This window comes from Halichoerus grypus, chromosome 5, assembly GCF_964656455.1.
Source record: "Halichoerus grypus chromosome 5, mHalGry1.hap1.1, whole genome shotgun sequence".
NCBI lineage: Eukaryota > Metazoa > Chordata > Mammalia > Carnivora > Phocidae > Halichoerus > Halichoerus grypus.
The window spans coordinates 55,898,658-55,914,436 of record NC_135716.1 but is presented as its reverse complement, the minus strand read 5'-3'; the positions used below and the strand labels follow the sequence as shown (position 1 = coordinate 55,914,436).

General features: G+C 35.0%; 1 protein-coding gene across 6 annotated transcripts in view; it reads right to left on the bottom strand.

The window, feature by feature from the left end:
- Positions 1 to 4,201: 4,201 nt before the first annotated feature.
- LOC144381847 (uncharacterized) overlaps positions 4,202 to 15,779 on the bottom strand; it is a 47,836-nt gene continuing 36,258 nt past the window's right edge. For 5 of the 6 annotated variants that reach the window (XR_013447848.1, XR_013447847.1, XR_013447846.1 and 2 more), the window contains one exon: positions 4,202 to 4,456. The gene's annotated coding sequence lies outside the window, so the exon portion shown is untranslated. Of the gene's footprint in view, positions 4,457 to 10,030; positions 11,265 to 15,779 lie in introns of those variants that run through there. The other variant, XM_078072294.1, reaches the window with a different exon arrangement.

The following is a 15,779-nucleotide window of genomic DNA, read 5'->3' as shown; positions in this document are numbered from 1 at the left end:
ACCACGAAATGAATTTCACATCAAGCCCATAATGAGAAAAAAGATTCCTGAATAATTTCCTATTTCTTGAATTGGATATGAATGAACAGAGAAGGCAGATCATTTCTAAAAACAACATCTCATCCAATGGACTGAATCTTTACAATCTTTGTATTAGGAGCCAACATTTGAAAAAAAGTATGCAATCATTTTGACATGTCCAGGCAATACTTATTTTAAATATAGTTCATTTCTTTCAGACAACAACAAACTCTGTTTAGTTTTGTTTTGTTTGTTTCACAAATTGAGTAATAATAGCAACCTTCTCAAGTTCTCCAATGAACTTGTTTCCAGAAAAAAAAAAAAGGCATTTTTGTTATCCCTTCAACATCTTCCAGCAGATCCTATATAATTATAGCTATTAGCTCTGTGACCATCCACCAATATTTTTTCTCGTGACAACCCTCCCATCAGTTAAATGAAAAACGTCACTTTTTTAGTTGTTGTTCATATTGTTAGTATTGGACTTAACCACTTTGTGTATGGTTAGTTGTCCATATACCTGATAGATTGGAATCCAGTTGCCCACCTTCTTACTAAAGACATGTCATTTAACCTTTTTCAGCCTCACGTTCTCATGTATAATGTGGGGATAATGATGACATGCCCTTCATAGGGATAAAAAACCATTGAATCAAATAATGAATATAAAGTGTTCACAACAGTGCCTGACATACAGTAAGTGCTCAATACACGTTTCTGGTTGTTACATGCAAAATATCTACTGTGCTTGACACAGAGTAGATAATCAATAAATTCGAATTCTTACCTTACTCTATATTCCTTCAGTATTTATGGATTCAGTTAGACCTGAGTATACTACACTGGTTTGTATTACTTTACATTAGAGGTCCCTAATACATTATGGTTCTCTTGTGTGTTTCTCTTTATATACAAAAAAGTTATGTGGTAATATACGCTTGGAAAATGCAGGACAAATTTAAAGAGAGCCCTCTCAATTTCATTAATATGTTAATGGACATTATAAATCTCCAATAGCAGCTATGCAGCTTTCTTAATATCTACTTGACCAATTTCCACTTCCACCACCTTTCTTTAAAACAGTCTCTCCAATGTTGCCCTATAATTTTTACCTGCTTGCTTAGTTTTTAATGCCTAGAGACATTAGTTGCATATGGGTTCATCAAGGGAAGTGATTGGACCTCTGATTGCCTCTCCATCTTTTTATAGCCTACGAGTTGGTGACACGTTGGGGATTTTATCTTCAAACATCAACCTGGCTTGCATATTTACACTGTTGACTGATGCAGCCACTCCTCATCTGCTTCTTAGAACGAGCAGTGAGGGAGCCCCCTAAGTATAGGACTCCTGCCACTGTTCCCAACCTCTTTGGATATCTGTATGGCTCTCTGGCACTGAGTTGTTAGGGAAGCAGAAATCCTGATCCATGAAGAAAATTGCTTCTGCTCTCCTCCTCATTCTTTCCCATGCTCCAGACCGAAAGTGCTAGGCTCCCTGTCAAGTTCTCAATTGGAGGATCAGGTTTTGTGTAAGGAAATCTAACGTGACAGAAATCCTATGAGATTTCCTCCAGAAATTCCTAAGTAGGTGATCCATTAAGGGTGGAATTTTCTACAAGAGTCAGGCATTACCGGGTCTCACTAGGGATTTAAATGGCCCCAAATGACAGCAAAACCTAAATCCCTTGAGGGCTCCTAAAGAATAGGTTTATGAAGAGCTGGAGTGAAATATCTAGGTCTACAAAAAACCTCCTGAGTCACATTTTAAAATATCTGCACAATCAGTTTTGCATATAGGAACAGTAGAAATCTACTGACAAAAGTAGTATATGGGAGTACATTTAGGGGAAAGATCATTGTATCTCTTCTTGTCATTAGAACATTTCATAATGAAATGCTCATTATACTTCTCTCTGTATTACAAAGTTTTGCAATTAATATTGATGCATACATACAGATACCTTAGATTCACATAGAGCTACTATAGAAAGAATACCTTGAGGAAGAAATTTTCTAGTAACTCTCAGCCCAGCGATTCTGTTAGTAAATATTTTTAAAAGGACAAAGGAAAATAAGGGAGGAAAAGATGCTTTCCTTTAACAACATTTCTATATTTTATTTGAGATATAAAAGCAAAAATAAATTAGTCTGACATTCAAACTAAGGAACACCCTCCATCTCGAGATTAAAACTATGACATTTCTGGGTAAGTCTGACAAAATTTGTTGCCAGAGAGCTTTCCACCACTTTGTCACCTGCCCCATCCCTTGTATCCACTATTTTAGGCCTTGGTGAGAGCTATAGGGCTGGGTGCTCCTCAGCAGCACAGGGATGCAAAAAAAGATAATAGTCCTGAATTTTGTAGTAACTATACTGTCATTGAAGATGAGTTTCAAGGGGAAGAGTGAGTTTTCTGAAGGAGTTTTTGCATTGAGAGCTGCTTTTGCACACAATGCCACCCTCCGGTGAATATTTTGGAGGGGTTATCTCATGCTAACACCATGCTTCCACCTTTCATTAATTTTTCATCAGAGACAAACAGCACTTTAAACCCTGTATCTTAAAGACTTTTTTAACTTTAGTATATATAAGGGCTTCATCTGTTTTCCAGAGTAGTAACATCTTTGCTGACTAATAAGTACAGCTTTCATGCAATGCTTCAACTCAGATCTTAACGCGTAGCAAGAAAGAAAAGTTGTGCTGTTTGTATGGATCACTTTAATAAAAAAAAAAAAAAAAAATAGAACATTCTTCCTCCAGAATTTTCCTTTTCCAAATACAGCTTGCAAACCAATGGCCACAATACTTGATTTCAAGCCCGTTGGTACAGGGTCATCTGTTTGAAGAAGGTGTTACCTCAGCACAAAGACCTCGTGTTTTTATGGCCAAGCGAAGAGCAACATGCTACAGGGGCCATGTCAGGAACATGCTAGGTGCTGCTTCATTTATTTCAGACCTAATTTTAAGAAAGCAAATTAGCTTAGATTCAGCACTGTTACCACAAATTATAGTTTCTGAGTAGACGAAATTAATTGGGGAAGCAAATGTGAGTGAAAATACATTCCCTAAAAGTTCCCCAATTCTGTTTCTGACCATTTAAAAAAGGAAGATAGGATTTGTATTAAGCCCTCCATCAGTAAAATAAAAATAAAAATATTAACCTTTACCATTGGTGTTGCTGGGAACACCTCTCTTTTTATTTCATAGAGGAGTAAACAGTCACATAAAGTATTCATTAATAGCCAGGAAACAAATTAGACTTTCCCTTAGGCAGCCTTAACTAATGCACTCATCTTTATTAGAGAAGGTTTTAATTGAGTAATATTTCAAAAATCAGAACAAACTTAAATATATTTCTCTTTTCACTCTATCTTAATTTGGTACTCAAATCCATCACGATGGTTCATTTAGACCAATACATTATAGCTATCAATACTTGAAATAAATCTTTGACACATTCAAAAATCTTCCTTTTTATTGTCTTAATGAACTGCTTTGCAAGATTTTTTTTTTCTTTTGCTCTGGAATGTATCAGAATCTTAGAGAAATTAGAACAATAAGAATATACCTATAAATGTATTCACACATGAAAGACATAAAGATAATATATAGCATAGGGCGCCTGGGTGGCTCAGTTGGTTGAGCGACTGCCTTCGGCTCAGGTCATGATCCTGGAGTTCCGGGATCGAGTCCCGCATCGGGCTCCTTGCTCCTCGAGGAGTCTGCTTCTCCCTCTGACCCTCCCCCCCCCATGCTCTCTCTCTCTCTCAAATAAATAAATAAAATCTTTAAAAATATATATATATATATAGCATAGATATGTATATATGTATGTGTGTGTCTATGTGTGTGTATTTGTAATGTTCTACAAGAGATAAACATATTACAAGTTATTCTGGTAAAATGATTTTCTTAACCACCTTAACTTTTTACAAGTTATTCTGGTAAAATGATTTTCTTAACCACCTTAACTTTTTAAAATTTTTTTAATTCACTTTTTATTTTGAAGTACTGTAAAACTTTAGAGAAAAGTTGCAGTAATACCTGCTCGCATTATCCTCAGCGTACTTACCCACCCAACACAACAACAGCACCGCAAATCCTTGGCCCCGCCCCCTGAACGCAGTAACTGCACTGGCCAAATCCTCGACCCAGACCAAGGGCAAGCAAAATGGACCAGATTAACTTTTCCAATATCATTTCAATTTTATTGAGGAATGCCATAAGTTGCCAGATGAGTCTTCCGCTTCAAGTCAAGATTGTGTAATCTCCATTTCACCCATCCCCTCTTTTCTTGTCAACTTCTAAGAAAGAATCCTCATCAGAATTTGATCCAGATTACCAGCTCTACATTTTTTTTTTCAAAAGAAGCACCATGAAGTTTGTGAAGTTTTAAATGACAAATTATATTTCTAGTCTTCTTTCACAATCAGTAACTGTAGCAAACACAGGGAGAAAAAAAAAAAAAAACATGAGAAAAATATGAGAAAATCAATTTTATCTCCGCAATTACAGGAAATAAACTCTATGGCATATTCTTCTTGATTGGATTGGATCTGAATCATCAAATGAAAGACTTTTTATCCATTTGGCTTATTCATAGAATGTGCTTTATTACATCATATAGTAAACTGGAAGATATTGGGCGAGTCTTTTAACTACTCACCAAGGCTCATTTAGTAAAAGACCACCTCTGGTGCTCTATATGTTATGATAGAGGCTTAGAGAAGAAAATGTATTTTATAGCTATTATCAATATTAGTTACAATGCCTTCTTCTGCCGTGCTAAGGAAGATATTTTGTATAAAAATAAAAGAAGCCAGTGACCTAGGAGGTAAATGATTTGCCTAATGTCACAGAGAGGTTGAGCAACAGAGAGAGATCAAACCAGTGGAACACGTTACTCCCATAAATGCATGTAATTGAGAAGAGAGTTCCTAATCCCTTTGGCACATAGGAAGACGTTACTTATATGTCTTTTTGGGTAAAAAGGGATGTAAAGCCACAGGGTTTTTTTTTTTTTTTTTATGTCTCTACCATGGTAGATGGGTACATTTGAATTAAATAAAATCCCTTAGTATCCAGAGAAATCTGCCAAAAAATAAGGTGAAAGGACTACCAAGCTTAATATTTTTTTTTCTTGAATAGGAGGAATGAAATAAAGTGTTCAGCCACTCTGAAACTGTATCCTAAATGTAAGAAATCATGTTTGTCCCCAAATAAAGTCATATGATAAACACATGTGCTTGTAAAACAGCCCACTCCAAACCACGTACTGAAGTGAAAAGAGTTGAAGATGTATTTTATTTGATGAGCCATATACAAATCTTGGTATATGTTCACAACCTCATTAAATAAATGCAGCTTCTTTGGAACAAACCAAACATGGTCACAAACTTCCTGAGCCTATTTTGGGAAACAGAACTGCTGGGCAAGTTGAGTTCCAGGCCACAGACCAACCACAAGAGCCACAAGTATGGCTGGGGGGATAAATTTGGAAACCCATCGTGCAGAGCCTGGGATATTCCTTGCAGGGCTGGGGGCAGACCAGTGAGCAGTCATTCAGAGAATTACCGTATTTGTTCATATAGGACATATTTGAAAAGTGGAACCTAGAACGTTGACACTGTTTCTTGTTCTATACCCTAATGTCACCTGTGGTTGAAAACCAATACTGTAAAATTTGGCTGGCTGGGTGAAACAAATAAATTTCAGCTCTGCAAATACACACACACACACACACACACACACACACACAGACACATGGGAAATGTGTCTATTTCTAAATAGGATATTAATTTTTGACCTATTCTTATAGGTCAAATATATTATTAATGCCCTGGCATTTTTTAAAGTTTCAGATCAGATTTTCTCCAAGTGTCCAAGGACTTCTGTGGTATGTTGACATATTCCTGGGGATTCAAGTAGTCTCTTAATTTTTTTTTTCAATGTTAGGTTTTCACTGCTCTGATAACCTTTAAAAACTTAATACAGCATATTCTGGATCGTCTGGAGGATCCCAAACTGCCATTTGATTTGTGCTTACAAACAAATTGATGCCACATGGTATTTCCAAAGGGGGGAGAAATGGCTTTAATATATAAACCATACATTCACCCTCAAATGAAGGCCAAATGCTGTCATGATTTACTGTACAAAAGAAGTTTTCACAGCAGTTCCCAAAGGGCAAATCGGGGTGAACTGAATCATCACATAACACATGGTAATGTAGACCTCGCAGTCCCAGCCACAGGGAAGGCTGTAAAGGCAGTTCTTTGTGCCAGGACCTCTGGCTTCCACTTCCATAGCATATTTAGAGCATGCATCAGGGGTCCAGGGAATCCAGAGATGGCCATCTGCAGCAGGCATCCTGTAGGACGTGTTTTGCAGAAGGCTTTAGTGGAGCACATTTTCATGTAATGGGGGCATAGAGAGAAGCTCACCTTTAAGCATAGTACAGAATTATGGAATAGCAAATTTGGGCAAAAATAACTAAAATGAAAGAAATATCCTTGACAGAGGCTTTGTCATGCAAATTAGGTCTATTTAAAAATTCAATGTGCAGCAATTATAGATTAAAAGACTGAGAACTTTCTGGAAGCAGGGATCCCATGCTATTATGCTCAATAACGTTTGAGCACAGTTGTAAGACAGGCTGTAAACGTTGGTGAAACATGGTCTTTACCCTTCGGGTACTGTCATTTTAAGGAAGAAGACAATCTCCTAAAGAACTAATTTCAGTATAGTTTGGATGCTATGGAAGAAAGAGAAGAGCACTTTTCTAGCCTGATACAAAAGAAGAACCAAATAATCAGGAACCAAAGCAGGCTCATGAAGATGGGCATCAGAAAGAGAAGTGGAATCACAGAATTCAAGAGATAAAAAGAAGAGTATCACACCCCAAGCCCACAGTAGAGGCACCGCCCTAACAAGAAAGGATTGGTTCTTCTGCTTAAAACACCAACACACGCTGAGCAGGAATGACATTTCCGGTCACTACACTTTCTTGGCACATTGTACTTGATTCAGAGTCTGAGGGTCAGTCTTCTCAACTCATCCAGCTGTTCTTCTTGTAAAGTCGCAAAGTATAAGTATACCAATAACACATTTTTTAAAAGTAGCAACAAAAAATCCAAGCATCTGAGGGTATTTTTAGTTATTTCAAAGGGCATTGCAAAATCTTACATACAATTCTCACTCTTCAAAATTCAAAAAAAAATATTTGGGAGAATTATTTTTAATTTGAGTTACAACTTATCATGTCCTTAAAAATGGAGAAAAGGTGGTGTCTTCTGAAGTTAGCTCAAGAATCAGAACAATTCAGATTGAAATTGTGCTCAGCCTATGAGAGTTGTGTGGCTTTGTGAACTATTGGTATAGCCCAGATTGCCAGACATATCTCCAAGAACTACATTTAAGTTTTTCATTCTCACTTGAGAGTAACTTATAAATAGTGAGGGCTAAAAAAGTCTTCTGCCTCTGCTGCTTTAAGGTCAATGCCACAAATCAGCCTGGAAAACCAAAATCCAATGGGTCCAAAGAGCCCCTCGTAGTTTGGATGCTTACAGCTTTCAGCCGAAAGCCTAGTGATCACGAATAAGCAAGTTGCAGCACAAAATGGAAAAGGTCGCAAGCTTCAAAGTGAATTCTAAGAAATGGGATCTTGAGCTGAAAGTACTCTGGAAATCTGATGAAGTTCAATAGCTAAGAATCTGACATCAGCTTCAATAAATTGGAAACTGTGAACTTATTTACAATAGTAACAATTCTCCCCAGCCCCACCCAAACTCGTGGGATTCTTTTGTAATTTAGACACAGAGAATCGTGTAATAAAAACCCAGAGAAGATAAATGTATAACATAAAAAGATCAGTCCTAATTGCAGTTTATGTTGGTGTTGGGTAAGAATTTTGCCTTCTGGAAGGTTATCCAAACCAAATTCTGGACCCTTGGAGAGTGTTCTGCTTTATTTATTGTTCTGCAATATTGCCTTGCCTTTATCCAGTGTTCTTTGTACTTAAGAAATATTTTGTGCATGTCCCGTTTTTGTAGCATAGCTGCTGATTTCGGTGAAAAAATGGATGGTGGGGTATTTATCCGTGTATATATTGTTCTTTTCGTTTTGCATTCTTTAACGATAAAAACCTTATAACTTCATTCTCCTAGGTAGTGATAGAAGTCAGGTAGAAATTATTTAAAAGAAAAAAAATGAGATTAATATTTTAGTTTGAATGGCAAAAACAGAGGGAACTTAGGCAGTATAAAAGGGTCATGCATTCACAGGCAAGATTATCTGTAGTGTTTTATCTTCATAAACATAACTGAAAAAATGATTTAGAATTATTTGAAATAAATAGGTAACTTATTAAAACTAAATTGTTTAAAACAAAATTAAAAATTATCCATTAGATCTTTTTACTTTTTTGTCTTTTAGTCATCTTACCTCTTTCTTGGAATCTCATTCTGTAAGCATGTTTTATTAATGATCTATTAATAAGCATTCACTTAAAACATGACTGATTAAAAAGTAGACCTGATTTTAAGTAAGTGTTCTGAAAATGTTTCATTTATTGAATTCATTGAGGTTTAAGTTCCCATTTGTATAGCTAGAGGGTAAATTATAGATACTCATGCTTGTTTTATCATTATAATGAAAGCATTACTCATATTTGCAACACTAATTAAAATTCTGTTCTGACCCATATAAATTCAGCCTCTCCTTCAAATAGATTATTTTCAAATCTTTATATAAACTTTACTATATATGGATATGATAATGAAAGTATCTATCTTTAATACAACATAATCAAAGTTAAGAGAAAGTAAAAATTAGGTTCAGACGTTTTAATACTGCAGGGTACATTTTTAGTACCCTACAGAGAGAATTAGTCACACGACTCCCATTAACTTTAATGGAACCTGTATGGGAAAATTGTATGCTGAAATTCTTAGGAAGTTAAACATCAATGGAGTTCACTAGTTTCATTTTTCCTCTTTGGAACTTTAGTTTTGACTACTTTTACTTTCTAATGGTCTAGAGGGAAGACCTATCAATAAAAATGATTAACATAAATGTTTTCCAAGTTTTAGAGGCCCACATTTTTTAATGCATTCGCCCAGAAGTTAGAAATCTGCAAACAATGCTTAATAGCATTTGAGACTCAATTAGCAAGTAAATTCAACTAAGTAAAGAACATAGTTTTTAATATGAACATCATAGTGTTCTTTAAATATGAATATTATAGCACTTGTTGTCCCCTAGGGCTCATTCATTTTTCACATTCCTATTTGCAATTACAAGAGCAAAATCAATGACTTTACAAACATTTTCAATATAATAAATATTAAAATTTATTTTACCTTTGTATCAACCTAGTAAATCTTTGTATTTGACATGAAATATATTTGGAATTCTATTTATCGGTCTTATTAAAATATTGTATACAGTACTTGGGCACTCTTGAGAAAGAAACATATGTGGACAATTAAAAATTAAAACATCATCACAGGGGCAAGAGGAACCTAACTGTTCTTCACCACTATCAGCAATATCTTTCCACAATTATAAATCCAATCACCTGACTATGCAGTGAAGTTATGATCAGTTAACAAATCCATTCAAAAGCATTTAGTATAATATTGAATTTACATTCCTCACACAGAATATGAAAAGAGATAAATGAAGATTCCTCTAATGTCAACTCATCCAAGATGTTCATAGCACTCCTAAAAGTGGAAAGAACTAGGTATCTCTCAATTTTCTCTTTTCTCTATCAAATAGATCTACCTAAATTTAGAATTTTTAGAAATTCACCATTTAAAAAATTAACTTAAAAAAAATTTTTAAAAGAACACTCAGTGTGAACTCAGGGAATCTTCCATTTTTACCTTACTTGGGCATCTAAATAACCAAAACTGGATTCATCAGACAAAAAGCATGGTTTAATCAGCAACAAAAAGCAGACATTAAAAAGAGCATTGACAATTAACATCATAAATAATTTCTTTTTTTTTTTTTTTTAAAGATTTTATTTATTTGACAAAGAGAGACACAGCGAGAGAGGGAACACAAGCAGGGGGAGTGGGAGAGGGAGAAGCAGGCTTCCCGCTGAGCAGGGAGCCCGATGCGGGGCTCGATCCCAGGACCCTAGGATCATGACCTGAGCTGAAGGCAGACGCTTAACGACTGAGCCACCCAGGCGCCCCCATCATAAATAATTTCATCTTGGATAATGATCCATAAACAAACAAACAAACAAAAAAAGATTGGTCAAATAAAATCTGTTACATAAGCGAAGTTTCCTATAAAAACATTAGGTGGTTATCATGTGAACCTTTGAATCATGTATGCCATCAATGAATATTAGTGCTGCAAGAAACATTAGCTATCTAGTCTACATCAGCATTTGTTTTCTTACTTAAGTAGGCTTTACACCCAGTGTAGGGCTTCAACTCACGACGCCAAGATCAAGAGTCACATGCTCTATTCACTGAGCCAGCCAGGTGCCCCCATGCCATGATTTTAAAAGTGAAGAAAATGAGCCTCCAAGAAGTGATTATCCTAAGGTCTTCCAGCTATTTAGTTGCAAGCAAAATCAGAATCAAAATCTCTTGACTCCATTCATTCATTGAATAATTTTTTTCTGAGCACCTACGATGGCCTTACACAACATTAGGAAATGGGTTAAAGTGATGAACAAAGATCCTTGCCATTTTGGATCTGATATTCTAAATAAAGAGATAAAACAAAGAAGGAAATAAATAAAGCAAAAAGACAATTTCAGATTTGGTGCATACTCAAAAGGATTTGGTGTAACTTTTACCAACTAAGAATGCAGCTATTTGATAGTATTTCTCTTCTTAACTCTTGATATTTCTTTCCTCCTTTTGAAGTTAAAAATAAAGAGAGATTTATCAGTGATCTACCTTTCATCCATCTTAGTGGTCAATTTCTCTCAAAAGATATACACATATTCATGAAACACATCGATATTTGCCATGCTTCATCACACTCATATTATGTTTGTCAACTGTTAAACATGTCTACTTTTATTAGAGTTTTCCATATTTGACTTCTGCAGTTTTTGGATTTTTGAGTTCGTCCCTATGTCATAGAAGAAGTTCAAAGACTGAAAACCCAAGACCACGTGCTAAAAATAATTTCAGAAATGTGTATGGGTAAGGATTCTCTTCCAGAGTAAAATGGTGGTCCGTCCGTGGTTATTTCTCATTCCCTGTGATTTTTCTGTGTAGAGAACAAAAGAGAGTTTGAAAGATGAGGTGGGGTGTGAATCTGGCTGCTTGTAATTCTATGAAATTATACTGACTGTCTTGTCTTCAATGTCAGACAGTAAAACTGCTTCATCTAACTAGCAAAAGAGATGCTCAGTGCTTTTGTCTTTCATTTTTTCTTAATGCATAATTTATGTATGGCCCATTTATTAATAACCATGAAGTGTTGTACCTGGAAATCTGCTCACAAAAGAACAGAATATACAGAATTAAAATGAACATTTCATAAAGTAGATATTATCTTTATATTAAAAAAAACCTTGTCCTAGTTAATTCTTTCTGAGAATGTTGGATAAAATCCAACAGAAATTATTCAATTATTAATATAACCATATTTATCAAATTAAACAAGAATTCCAACTACATCCTGGTTACTGATAAATCCCAAGGGGAATAAAACATTTTTTTATAATGACATATTCTACCTAGAAGAGAAAATATTCCAATAAAGCACCATTTCTGGGAGTTCCTTGACGGCAGAGAAACTTTATTATTCATCTTGTATGTATTTTCCTTGCTTAACTTAATGGCATTACATTGTAATGATGATAAAATCTACAACAGCTAATATTTATGAAATAATTAGTATTTGTGAGGCAACAATCTTCTAAGTCAGGTACTATTATCATGTCATGTTACCAATGAAGAGAGTTTAAATATTTGCCCAATATCACTCAGTTAATGAAAGGAAGAGCTGGGATTTGAGCTGAAGCATCTGACTCCAGAAGGCACCTTTTTAACCATTAACTCTACTATTTTCCACAGCTTCTTTAGAAAGGAAATTTAAAAATACATTTAAATTAAATTGAAATCCTGATAGATTTAGCCTTCTGGATATAAGCCATTAAGAAGACAAACTTCTGGATAAATGTCGGGGTAAAAAGTAGAACATTTAGTTCACTGAATAATTCTATGTATTCCAAACATTCTGGGCCTTGTAGAGGTCTAGTGCTGAGAAAGGATTTTAGCAATCATTCCAGTCCAATCCCTTCCATTTTCAGATGTGGACATAAACCCTTCTGCTACCAGAGAGGTGACTTGGGTTACTGAGTGCCATACAACTTGCTAATAGCAAAACCAAATTTCCTAGTTTCCGAGTAAAACTGTTTGAATTACACCTTAACTGTCCCTATTTTTGTTTATGTATTTCTTTGAAAGTGAATTATACCTAGACTGTTGCTTTATGTAATATGGCAGACAGAATCCTAAAGTGCCCTCTATTCTATCATCCCTACCTCCTGATGCCCATGACCTTATGTGATCTCCTTTCCCTAAGTGTGGATGAGATCTATGATGTGCTCTTCACCAACAGAATATGGTAAAGACAATGGAATGTATTACTGACATGTATGTGTTTATTTGATTACTTACATAAGGTCATAGCTCGAATTTTGTAGGAGCCTCTCTTGCTCTTTCTGGTTTTGATGAAGCAAGCAGTCACATTGGAAGGCCCATGTGGTAAGGAACTGAAGGGAGCTACCAGCCAATGGCCTGTAAGGACCTCCAGCTAACAGCTACCAAGATGAGGCCTTCAGTCCTACACCCACAGTGAAATGAGTTACAGCAGTAACCTAAGTGAATTTGCAAATGAATCCTTCCCTAGTTAAACGTTCACATGAGAACTCAACCCTCAGCAATGCCTCCACAGCAGTCTTTCAGAGGACACAGCTGATCTGTGTTTAGACTCCCAATCACAGAGATTGTTAGATAATGAATGTCTGGCCCTTTTAGAGCAATTTCAAACCACCCTTTTAGAGCAGTTTCTTACACAACAGAAATTTAATACATGTAGTCATCTTTATTATGGCAAGAATCTGACACTGCATTTAATTAATGTCAAACTAAGTTTAGCTAGGCAAAAAGTTTACTTTTTATGTAACAGGAGAATCTCAATAAATACTATTGAATGAAGGAGTGATAAAAACATCTTTAATATAACATCAGTAAGGAAAAAGTGAGATCTGATCATGATATTAATTTTTTTTTCATTTATTGTTTAAAAACACCACTCATTCTTTATTTGTATGTACACAGAGAATGAAGTTGCAGTCAAAATGGCTTTGGTTTGAATCTCAAGATTAGAAAGGAAGAAATGACTTAGCCTCTGGAAATTTTTTGTGACTTTTTTACATATGTGGTATGCATAATGCTATCATAGCTCTTTCTGTCACTTTAGGGCCAGTGCTATAAAGCATTCCTCACTGTGGCTTTTTAACAATCATTCCATGTTTAAGTTCATTTAAAAAACTGCTTTTGACTAAATTCTTCATTTTAAAAACTTCACATTATCCTTGAATAGGCATTTATTTTCTTCCTATGTTTTTCAGGCATTCTATAAAGCCTAGTAAAAAGTCTTCAAAAACCAACTAGCTATGAAAAACAGATATGTGGATTTGAGTGTTCAATGAAAATGCTAGCCTGTTTTTTTTTAAATGTGACTATCCATAAAATCAAGATACACTGGAGCTATTTCTATAGTTATCATTTGTCACTGACTGTAACATTACTAGGATTATAGGCAAGTAAAGTTAAATTACAGTAGCCATTAGAACAATCTTAAATTTAAAACATAGGGCCTTCATTTTGTATCCTTAAAAGGAATTTGCAAAACTGTTTGGTTTCCAGGCATATAATATTTCTGGTGTTGTGGCTAATGAGAGCAATCTTACCTATATTAAAAAAAAATTTTTTTTAATGATCTAGTTTGCTTCATTTTACAAGTGAAATATTGAAGTGCAGGGAGGGACCAATTCAAGGACAAGAAAATGGTCAGTGACAGAATAGCATTGGCACTCTATTCTCCTGAATTTTACTAAAAAGCAAAGACCTCTAATTTCTTGTGCACTTATCAAACATTAGTAATAGAAAGAGTCATAAAGGTAGAACATACCATTTATTTGTTCCTGTCTTATCTTAAAATACAAGGACCCAAATATGAGAAATCTTATTTTCCATGTATAGATTTATGCATTCTGATGTACCAGGGATACCAAGTAAAGGTTAAAAAAAGGAAATTGGAAGCAATCATCTCCCAAAAGAAAGGGACAAATCTTAAGAAATCATGGTGGTGGAGGAGTAGGTATATGGCATGTCAACACATCAAATAATTTTTGAAAATTAATTTATTAATAAATAGCTAGTGGGATTCATTGTGTCTGCTGAATCTGAATCATTACTTTCTGTATTTTCGAAAAAAACTCGAGAGTTACCATTCATCATTCTAACCACACATAATGAAAACCAGAATATTAAAAATAATGAAATTTGAAAAAAAACCATAGAAAATCAAAAATTTTAAATTAATTATAGATTAATGATAACTCATGAAACAGTTCAGAATTTATTTCTGGAGATTATAAATTATGTATCAATTTAGCAATTTACAATCTTTCTAGATGTTATGTATACTATATTAGATGAAAAAGTAAAACAACTATGAGAACTTAAAATAATTTTAGAAAGTCCAAAATAACCAAATGCTGTCCTATGTTAATGTGTATTCACATTTAAAATTGAAAATCTACATTTTTAAGGTTGCTTTTTACCCATTCCAGAATGCAATATTGCATTTTTCTTATTCTATTGAGGCAAAAGAGTAAAAGTGTATAGAAAAGGGAACATACTCTTTTTTTTTTTTTTAGAGAGAGGTGGAGGGGCAGAGGGAAAGGAAGAGAATCTTAAAGCAGGCTCCACATCCAGCTCAGAGCCCAACAGGGGTGGGGGGGGAGGGGAGGTGGAGGCTCAGTCTCACAACCCTGAGATCATGACCTGAGCCCAAGTCAAGAGTCAGACGCTTAAGCGACTGAGCCACCCGGGCATCCCAGAACATAAATTTTTTTTAAGGTAACTTTTGGGTTACAAAAGTAATTGGAAAAACTGAAAATAATATTTTACCAACAGTACTCTAAAAGAAGACCTCCTGAAAACCAGTTTCAGTGGTAACACTGGGGCATCAGTTAAAAGAAGAAAGCTTTTACCAACTTTTATTGGCTGGAGTGTACGAACTTTGCAACTCTTTAGAACAGCCTGGTTTTCACATTCAGTATGCCTGCATGCATATATGTGTATAGATAATTGCTATGCCTTGTACCAAGGATATGAACTTTGTAAAATTACTGTGGGAAGTTGTAAATGATGTATGAAATGAGAAATCTTTGCCTATTGGCAGTACATAGATAGAACAGAGATAGTGACGTGCAATCTCTTCTCTGTCATTTGTCATAGTATTCATCTTATAAAAGGCAGAACATATCAATAAACCTGAGTGTCAAACATGCATACTAAACAATATATATTATTTCTCTTTTATTAAGTCTCCCATCTTTCTTGAAAAACAGTTGACAAAAACCTCTGTGCCCAAGGTAAATGTAAAAAACTTCTCTATTAATGATTCCAATTGCCCATCCAAAAACATTAAATGCAGAAATTCCAAATAGAGCTACGGAATGTGACTTTATACTGATACTCA